Source organism: Schistocerca serialis, chromosome 7 (genome assembly GCF_023864345.2).
Source record: "Schistocerca serialis cubense isolate TAMUIC-IGC-003099 chromosome 7, iqSchSeri2.2, whole genome shotgun sequence".
NCBI classification, from domain to species: domain Eukaryota; kingdom Metazoa; phylum Arthropoda; class Insecta; order Orthoptera; family Acrididae; genus Schistocerca; species Schistocerca serialis.
In genome coordinates, this window is record NC_064644.1 from 596,668,766 (window position 1) to 596,678,152 (window position 9,387).

Here is a 9,387-nt window from a genome sequence, read left to right on the forward strand (position 1 = left end):
TTTGTATGACTTGTGACGCTTCACGTACTGGCTTGGGCTGTTGCTTATTTCAAGTTGTAAAGAATAAAGAGGAGGAACAGATAAGAATTATTGGGTTTGCGAGTCGCACTCTAACTGAATGTGAGCGTACATACTCCACTACTGAGTTAGAAACACTTTCCATAGTATGGGCATTCAAGAAATTCAATTATTATTTATTTGGAAAACATACAGTAATTTACACCGATCACCAGGCCCTGACATTTTTGTTAACTTGTAAACTTGTACATCCTAGACTATCACGATGGGCAGTTACACTTCAGAACTACTCTTTTGAAATTAAGTACATAAGAGGTAAGGACAACACCATTGCAGACACTTTGTCTAGACTTCCACAAGGTATGAATGATACCAACAGTGACTTAGAAAATATAAATGACTACAGGATTCTCTTAATGCAAGACAAGCAGTATTACCAATATTATATTGATATGTGCAGAAACATGGCTGAATTACAAAAATCTGATCCTCACTGGTATAAAATAATAACATTACTGGTAGAAAAACACAATCATCCTTTGACTAAGTATTACAAGTTACACAATGATGTGCTATTTTACCTCCGACATCCAAATGCTACTAACTGGTGTGTATGCATTCCCAAAGAGTCTGAACGTAATTTAATTTGGCACACACACTTAGTTTGGGGTCATTATGGGACAAAAAAGTGTTTAGCGAAGCTCAGTACATACTGTTACTTTAGCAATATGAGAAGAAAAATTTACAGGGAACTGAAAACATGTGTCATATGTCAAAAATCAAAACCCCAGAATTTATCCACAAAAACAGATTTACATTCTATTTTACCTAGTAAACCCCTGGAAATTCTGTGTACTGCCATCAGTGGACCGCATCCAGCAAGCTCTGGAGGCGTCAAATATATCTTAGCTTTTTACGATATATTTTCTAAAGATGTTAAACTTTATGCTTTAAAATCCGCCACTGCAAGTACTATAATACGAAGATTCTCAAGTGATTACCTGACGCACGTGGGAAAACCTAAAGCAATTCTATCAGATAATGCAGCATACTACTCTGGGTACAAATGGAGAAATTTCTTGAAGGACAATAACATTAAAAGTATGTTTATTTCGAGGTTTAGTCCACAATGTAACGCGACCGAGAGACTTTTCCAAGAATTAAACTGTTTCATGAGGACCTATATTTCATCAAAACATGCTAATTGGGTGTCCTACCTAAGTCTTTTCGAAGACGTACACAATAACTTAAATATTTACGATACAAATTACACACCTAACGAGATCATGTTCAATTGCAAACAGAACGATCAGTGGATAGAACCATTACCTAAGTTGTCAGACAAGGAAATCACACCTGAACAGAAAATAAAAGAAGTATTGACTACATTGACACATCATGCACAAATACGAAACAAACATCACAGAAACATAATAAAAAGAAAACAAAAATTCGAGGTAGGAATGCTTGTACTACTTCGTACTCATCATAAATCTGTTGCACTCAAACGACGCAACGCTAAGTGGCGTCTGCTATATGAAGGACCTTATATAATTGTTAACATACCGCACCCTGGTGCGTATCTGTTACAACATCGTAGAACTAACAAAATTATTGGGCTATACGCACACCGAGATCTTAGAGCATTTCATGCTGAATAATGTCAAAGACATACCCATCAAAATATTGCTAAGCAACTCGAAAAACTCTGTTGCTACAACACAGATAATAAGTAGTATAGAAATTTTCATTTCAGCGTTCCAGAGTCGCAGTTGAAGACAGAAGAACTTTTCTTTCAACGCCGCGGCTCCACCGAGAAGACTGAATATTAAAGTAAAATTTATGATTACGTAGCAGTGAATGACATATTAATTTTTCACGGAACATTTGTTATTGTAGGTACCACTGACTTGGTATGACACCTGACGAACTGACAGACGTCATCTGTGAAGCGATCTTTTACTTTGAGAAATAGATTAGACGCACATCTCTCAACACGAAAAGCATCTATCAGTAGTCAAGGCCACACAGACACTCTACACACACGCACAAAACGCGAGGAATCGAACATTTTCTCTCTCTTACTATTTTGAATATTTATTGAGTAGTGAAAACGCCTGGTCTTGCCTACTGATGTAATGAATGTTGTGTCTAACCTATCTTAATTTCAGATGACATCACAAAAAACATCGGTAATATCCCAGCAAAACCGCTAAAGAGGATGTAAATATCTGCAATTCATGTAATCAAATGTGACACAATGTAATAACCTATAGCTATGTAATGATGATGTAAACATGTTTATGTGCAACTGTATTATGTTTATGCTAAGAAAATATGTGACGTGTGTATGTATAATTACTTTTTTTTTTTAACTGATGTATCATGTAAAAATTTGAACAAAACGAGTGCCAAAAAGACATTGCGTAGTGAACCTCTGTTCACGGACATTAACGAACATTACTAACTCTGCAACTACGCAGAAACCTATGTGAAGGAAACGGTTAATGCCATTCATTATGCATCGTACCTATGTAAACGCGATGAACGATTTCCTTGATTAATAACTACGAACATTTAGGTGAGCTATATTCAGCAAAAAACTGAAAATGTGAAGTGAATAATTCGTGCATCGTCTAGTGACATTACTACAGTACCCAACTTCAAGACGTTAACTGGATTAAATGGACACAAAGTGCCTGTCCAGAAAACAACACGACGGGTGGAAGAATTTTGGTTGGAACTTCAGGGAATGAAATGTTCTCGAAATGTGACGGACACGCTTACCTGGACTGTCCAAGGATCGACGCCAGCTATGTGCCGTCCGAGGTTCTGCAACCAAGCTTCCACGGAATGTAAAAAACGAACTGCACGTGGACCAATTACTCGACGGGTTACGTCTGATCTGTAATAAGCAATGCTTTTACTCACAACGAACTGCATCACAACGACTATAATGGAAATGGGAAATGGACACGCTTATGTATTAATCACGTTGTTATACAACGATGTTACTGTGATCAAAAAACTTTACCACGACGATACTAACCTGTAAAAAATTATTGTGCAGCAGATGAATATGAACTGTGATAACGACACGATGTGTATAGGTCAACGCACCTGAAAAATACGGACATTTTTCTTTGAAGTATTTCAAAACAATACTATGTAACTAAGAACATTCAACAATCTAAGTTGTATTGTGTTATAACGAATATTGTAAATTTAAAACTAAGTTACCTGTCATAGAATGTAGTCTTCATATGTAATCTTGGTTGAATATTTTCTTTGTGCAACGACTGAGAAACGCGCGCACACGAACAATATGAACTGCAATACTGTGCCGCGTGATCTAACTGTACGACATAACGGCAGTCACACAGACGCTTCTGCGCATGCGCGCACTCTATCTGCCAACATAAGAACTTTTACGGCCCACCCGCGTCATTCAAAGTTTGTATATAATGTGTATAATGTGTATAATGTAGGTCATGTAAATAGTTGTAGATAACTTAGATTTTCTTGTGCCTTTAGGTGAATTGCTCGCCTGCAGGTGTGTCCTTTCGCCTCGCAATTCAGGGGGCAATATAAAGGCACATTTGCATGCCGAGCGTGAGTTTCCTCGGAAACGCGAGATATTAATTAAATAAATAATCAGTGACAAATAAATAAAGCCTATGGCACACAACTGCAGCGCTGTGTCGCTGATAAAACAAAAGCACAATTACATTACTCTTATGTTTGATTAAGGAAAGAGAGCTCTGGTTGAAGTGGTGCGAGAAGCACGTATTTTAGTTTATTGTCTGGCACACCGCCATATTTCATGTTATAGAAAATTACTGCGAGTTGCAACCATACTAGGCACTCGATTCTGAAAAGAATTTATATTTATAAAAGTAAGTAGGATTATGAACTGTAGGCTTATTCATTGAATATATCTGATTTAACTAACTGTGTAATTTTTTGTTTAGTAGACAATCACCTCTGTACGACGTTTTGGCATGGCTGGCAAATTGTTGTAATATTGAGATTTAGATTATGAGTCCGCACCTACCGCAGCAGTCTTTGGAAACGATTTAATTACGAAGTCCGATTATTTCAGTTTTATTTCACGGTCAACTACGAGTAACATTGCCTTTACGAAAAAGCCATTGTCAAGCGTCTGATACCGAATAATTAAAACCTGACGACTCATAGGAGAGACAATCATACAGATAAATTAATATTTTATTTTATTTTATTTTATTTTATTTATTTTATATATCGTAGCTCCCATTTCATCTTCATCTACATCCTCTTCCATTTCTATAATATTGTCCTCAAGTACATCGCCCTTGTATAGACCCTCTATATACTCCTTCCACCTTTCTGCTTTCCCTTCTTTGCTTGGAATTGGGTTTCCATCTGAGCTCTTGACATTCACACAAGTGGTTCTCTTTTCTCCAAAGGTCTCTTTAATTTTCCTGTAGGCAGTATCTGTCTTACCCCTAGTGAGATAAGCCTCTACATCCATACATTTGTCCTCTAGCCATGCCTGCTTAGCCATTTTGCACTTCCTGTCAATCTCATTTTTGAGACATTTGTATTCCTTTTTGCCTGCTTCATTTGCTAGATTTTTATATTTTCTCCTTTCATCAATTAAATTCAATATTTCTTCTGTTACCCAAGGATTTCTACCAGCCCTCGTCTTTTTACCTACTTGATCCTCTGCTGCCTTCACTATTTCATCCCTTCTTCTTCTACTGCAATTCTTTCCCCCATTCCTGTCAATTGTTCCCTTATGCTCTCCCTGAAACTCTGTAAAACCTCTGCTTTAGCCAGTTTATCAAGGTCCCATCTCATTAAATTCCCACCTTTTTGCAATTTCTTCAGTTTTAATCTAAGTTCATAACCAATAGATTGTGGTCAGAGTCCACATCTGCCGCTGGAAATATCTTACAATTTAAAACCTGGTTCCTAAATCTCTGTCTTATCATTATATAATCTATCTCATACCTTTTAGTATCTCCAGGATTCTTCCATGTATACAACCATCTTTTATGATTCTTGAACCAAGTGTTAGCTATGATTAAGTTATGCTCTGTGCAAAATTCTGCCAGACGGCTTCCTCTTTCATTTCTTACCCCCAATCCATATTCACCTGCTATGTTTCCTTCTCTGCCTTTTCCTACTCTCGAATTCCAGTCACCCCTGACTATTAACTTTTCGTCTCCCTCCACTACCTGAATAATTTCTTTTATCTCATCATACATTTCTTCAATTTCTTCGTCATCTGCAGAGCTAGTTGGCATATAAACTTGTACTGCTGTGGTAGGGGCCGGCCGCGGTGGTCTCGCGGTTCTAGGCGCGCAGTCCGGAACCGTGCAACTGCTACGGTCGCAGGTTCGAATCCTGCCTCGGGCATGGATGTGTGTGATGTCCTTAGGTTAGTTAGGTTTAAGTAGTTCTAAGTTCTAGGGGACTGATAACCACAGCAGTTGAGTCCCATAGTGCTCAGAGCCATTTGAACCATTTGCTGTGGTAGGCGTGGGCTTCGTGTCTATCTTGGCCACAATAATACGTTCACTATGCTTTTTGTAGTAGCTTACCCGCACTCCTATTTTTTTTATTCATTATTAAACCTTCTCCTGCATTACTCCTATTTGATTTTGTATTTATAACCCTGTATTCACCTGACCAGAAGTCTTGTTCCTCCTGCCACCGAACTTCGCTAATTCCCACTATATCTAACTTTAACCTATCCATTTCCGTTTTTAAATTTTCTAACCTACCTGCCCGATTAAGGGATCTGTCATTCCACGCTCCGATCCGTAGAACGCCAGTTTTCTTTCTCCTGATAACGACGTCCTCTTGAGTAGTCCCCGCCCGGAGATTGGAATGAGGGACTATTTTACCTCCGGAATATTTTACCCAAGAGGACGCCATCATCATTTAACCATAAAGTAAAGATGGATGCCTTCGGGAAAAATTATGGCTGTAGTTTCCCCTTGCTTTCAGCCGTTCGCAGTACCAGCACAGCAAGGCCGTTTTGGTTAATGTTACAAGGTCAGATCAGTCAATCATCCAGACTGTTGCCCCTGCAACTACTGAAAATGCTGCTGCCCTTCTTCAGGAACCACACGTTTGTCTTGCCTCTCAACAGATACCCCTCCGTTGTCGTTGCACCTACGGTGCTGCTATCTGTATCGTTGAGGCACGCAAGCCTCCCCACCAACGGCAAGGTACATGGTTCATGATTTACAGACAGCTTAAGAGCATTTGTGTTATATTATTGGACAGGTGTGCCAACTCCGAAAACAAAATTTCACCCAAACTGAAAATTTTGACTGTAAAAATGAAATGTCTCTTTATCTCGAAATCAATAGCTAATCTGTCATTTTATAGTGATTTTGTAATTCACCAGATGGAAATACGTAAGATCTAACTATTTTTGAGCCCGAAACATTTTCATTGTTGACCAGTGTTATATGCCGACACCGCCGTCGTCAGTTTCTTGTAGAATTATGGAACGTGTTTTATGCTCATGAATTGTGCCCTTATTATGCCCTTTCTTCGGAACGAAAGTCTCATTTGTAAAAGTTACATGAATTCTACAAACAGTGTTCTTGCGAAACAACTTACTTCATGAGATGTACAGCGCTCTAGACATCGGGGCTTAGGTTGGTGTATCTTCGACGTCAGTGAGGCATTCGGCACCGTCCCGCACTGGCTTTTGGTGAAATAAATACTAGCTTACCGAGTATCGGACCAGTTTTGCTACTGGATTCAAGACCTCCTTGCAGATGGAACTGAACACGTCGCTCTTAACGGATCAAAACAGGCAGATGTAAAGGTAATTTCGGGGGTACCCCGAGGAAAATGGAAATGATTGTACAGCGTCAGTGGTCGGGTGATCCCAGGCGGGAAGTTCGGCCGCCAAACGCAGGTCTTATTGAGTGCGGCGCCACAGTTGGCGACTTGCGCGTCGAGAATGGGAATGAAATGATGATCAGGACACAACACCCAGTCCCTGAGGGGAAAAAATCTCCCACCCCAGCCGGGAATCGAACCCGGGCCCTCGTGCGTGGCATTCCAAAGTGCCGACCGTTTTCTTTAATTTTTAATCTCATTTTATTCTGTATTTATCGTTGCATTTGTTCGGGGCGGACGTCCCATGACACCCGTTCATGTTCAGCGTTGATCAGTTCACTCAGTTTTTTATTACTGAGGGTAGTTAACCCTCTGACCGAACACGCTGAGCTGCCGTGCCGGCTTACCGTTCAGGACTACCCCGAGGAAATGTGATAGGACCGTTGTGTATAAACGATCTCTCAGAATGTGTCGAAAGCTCGTTAAGACTGCTCGCAGATGATGCGGTTGTCTGTAAGAAGACAGCAAGAACAGAGGAAAGTAAAGATTTGCTGAAGGACCTGCAGAGGATTGAAGAATTGTGTAGCTACTGGCGGTTGATACTGGACCTAAATAATTGTGACATATTGTGCATACACAGGAAAAAGTAACCTACACTCTATTGATGACAAACGGCAGGAAACATTGTCTGCCATAAAGTATCTAGGAGTAGCTATCCAAAGCGACGTTACATTGGATGACAACATGACACAAATAGTAGAAAAAGCAAATGCTAGACTGGGTTCATAGGAAGAATCTTAATGAAATGCAACGCATAAACTGAAGCAGTGTCAAATAAGGCGATAGTTCGATAGATTAATGAGTATTGTTCACCAATCTGCGACCCTTAGGAGGTATGACTGATAGAGGAGATAAAGAAGATACAAAGAAGAGAGGCGCGTTTCGTCACAGGATCGTTAGTCGGCGCGAGAGCGTTACATTGATGTTCATCAAACTCCTGTAGCAGACACATCACGGAGAGGTTTATTATTGATATTTCGAGTCGGTACTTTATGGTAATAGTCTGCCTACATATCACTTCCTCCCATGTATATCTCGCAAAATGACCACATCGAGACAGTACGAGGAAGCAGAGCTAATACAGAGGCTTACGGACAAACAGTCTTCCCACGCACCATTCACGAATGAAATAGGGGAGGGGGGGGGGATCAGTTAGTGAAACCAGAAGGACCCACGGCCACACACCGCACGTGGCTTGTGGAGTAATGATGTAGATGTAGTTTATCTCGTATCTATGAACAACAAACACAGCATGTAACAACTAGAAATGCATAGGGTCTGATGAACACCACATATGTACAGCTGACTGGATTTTCTTTTGTTGTCGTTACTAGATATTTGTGAACAGTAAACATTTTCACACTTCTTGTGGTAATCCTAAAATCACTTTACATTCGTGAGATTTGTTCCCTTATTAACGATGAGTCGAGTTCCATCCAAAGAAGTTCTTAAGTCAGCCATAACTCTGGTCGGATACCCGCACGCTGTTCTTTTGTTCAGCAAAAGACAATCCCTGAAGTCAAGGAAGACGATATCATTCTAAGCGCCTTTTCCGCTTCCCTGACGAACTCACGGAAGTACGTAGAAGGGTTGAGTTTCGCAATATGTCTGTTTGCGGAGCTCATCTTAATTTTTGTAGGGCGATTTTTGTTCCGCAAAAACGTCATAATGCGTGAGCATAAAATATGTTCCACAATTCTACAACACATCGATAACAGCGATACAGGCTTATAACTATGCGCATTCGTTAGAGACCCTTCTTAAAAACAAGAATGACCTGCGCTATTTTCCAGTCGCTACGAATACTCTTTTGCTCCACCGACCTTCGAAAAACTACTTTTAGAAACGGAACAAGTTCTTTCGCATAATCTCTGTAGAATCTCTCACATATCTCATCTGGTCCACATGCCTTTCCAATTGATTTTATATTCCAGGTCCACTTACCTGAATGTTGCCCAATTTGGGCATCTATTCATTGATCAAGGAGAGCTCGTCACTGCACAGTGTCGGCATTTCTTCACGGAACGCCTTTGTGGTGGAACACTGGCCGACGACACCTGAGTAAATGCATTCTCTTCCTCGCTGCGTCTTCCTGGTGCTGTGTTCAAAATGGTTCTGAGCACTATGGGTCTTAACATCTGAGGTCATCAGTCCCCTAGTCGAGAAGACACCGTCATGCCATCTGCTGCCAAATATAGCAAACACTAGACTGTATTGGTTCGTCGCAACAAGTTCATGCAAAGATACTGCGGAATTACCTAGCGTTACCCGACTCCTTGCAAGCAGCAGCTGATATCAGATAGCACATGTTGACAGATGGTGTGACAGTATTCACATCACGCAGCCGACGGATTTGGTAATAAAGACGTGCTTATGATCAGCTTCGTGGAATAATGTAGCGCTGCCTCCGACCAGGGTAGTTGGCTCAAAGCTCAACGGCACGGTACGCTGTTCTCTGTC

The 9,387-nt window shown here is 40.4% G+C and overlaps 1 long non-coding RNA gene across 1 annotated transcript; it reads right to left on the reverse strand.

The window, feature by feature from the left end:
• Nucleotides 1–2,743: 2,743 nt before the first annotated feature.
• LOC126412183 (uncharacterized) lies at nt 2,744–3,398 on the reverse strand. Its single transcript, XR_007575254.1, has 3 exons — nt 3,259–3,398; nt 3,068–3,138; nt 2,744–2,923 (listed from the first exon to the last, which is right to left on the reverse strand). It is a non-coding gene; the product is annotated as an uncharacterized LOC126412183 (long non-coding RNA).
• Nucleotides 3,399–9,387: the final 5,989 nt, after the last annotated feature.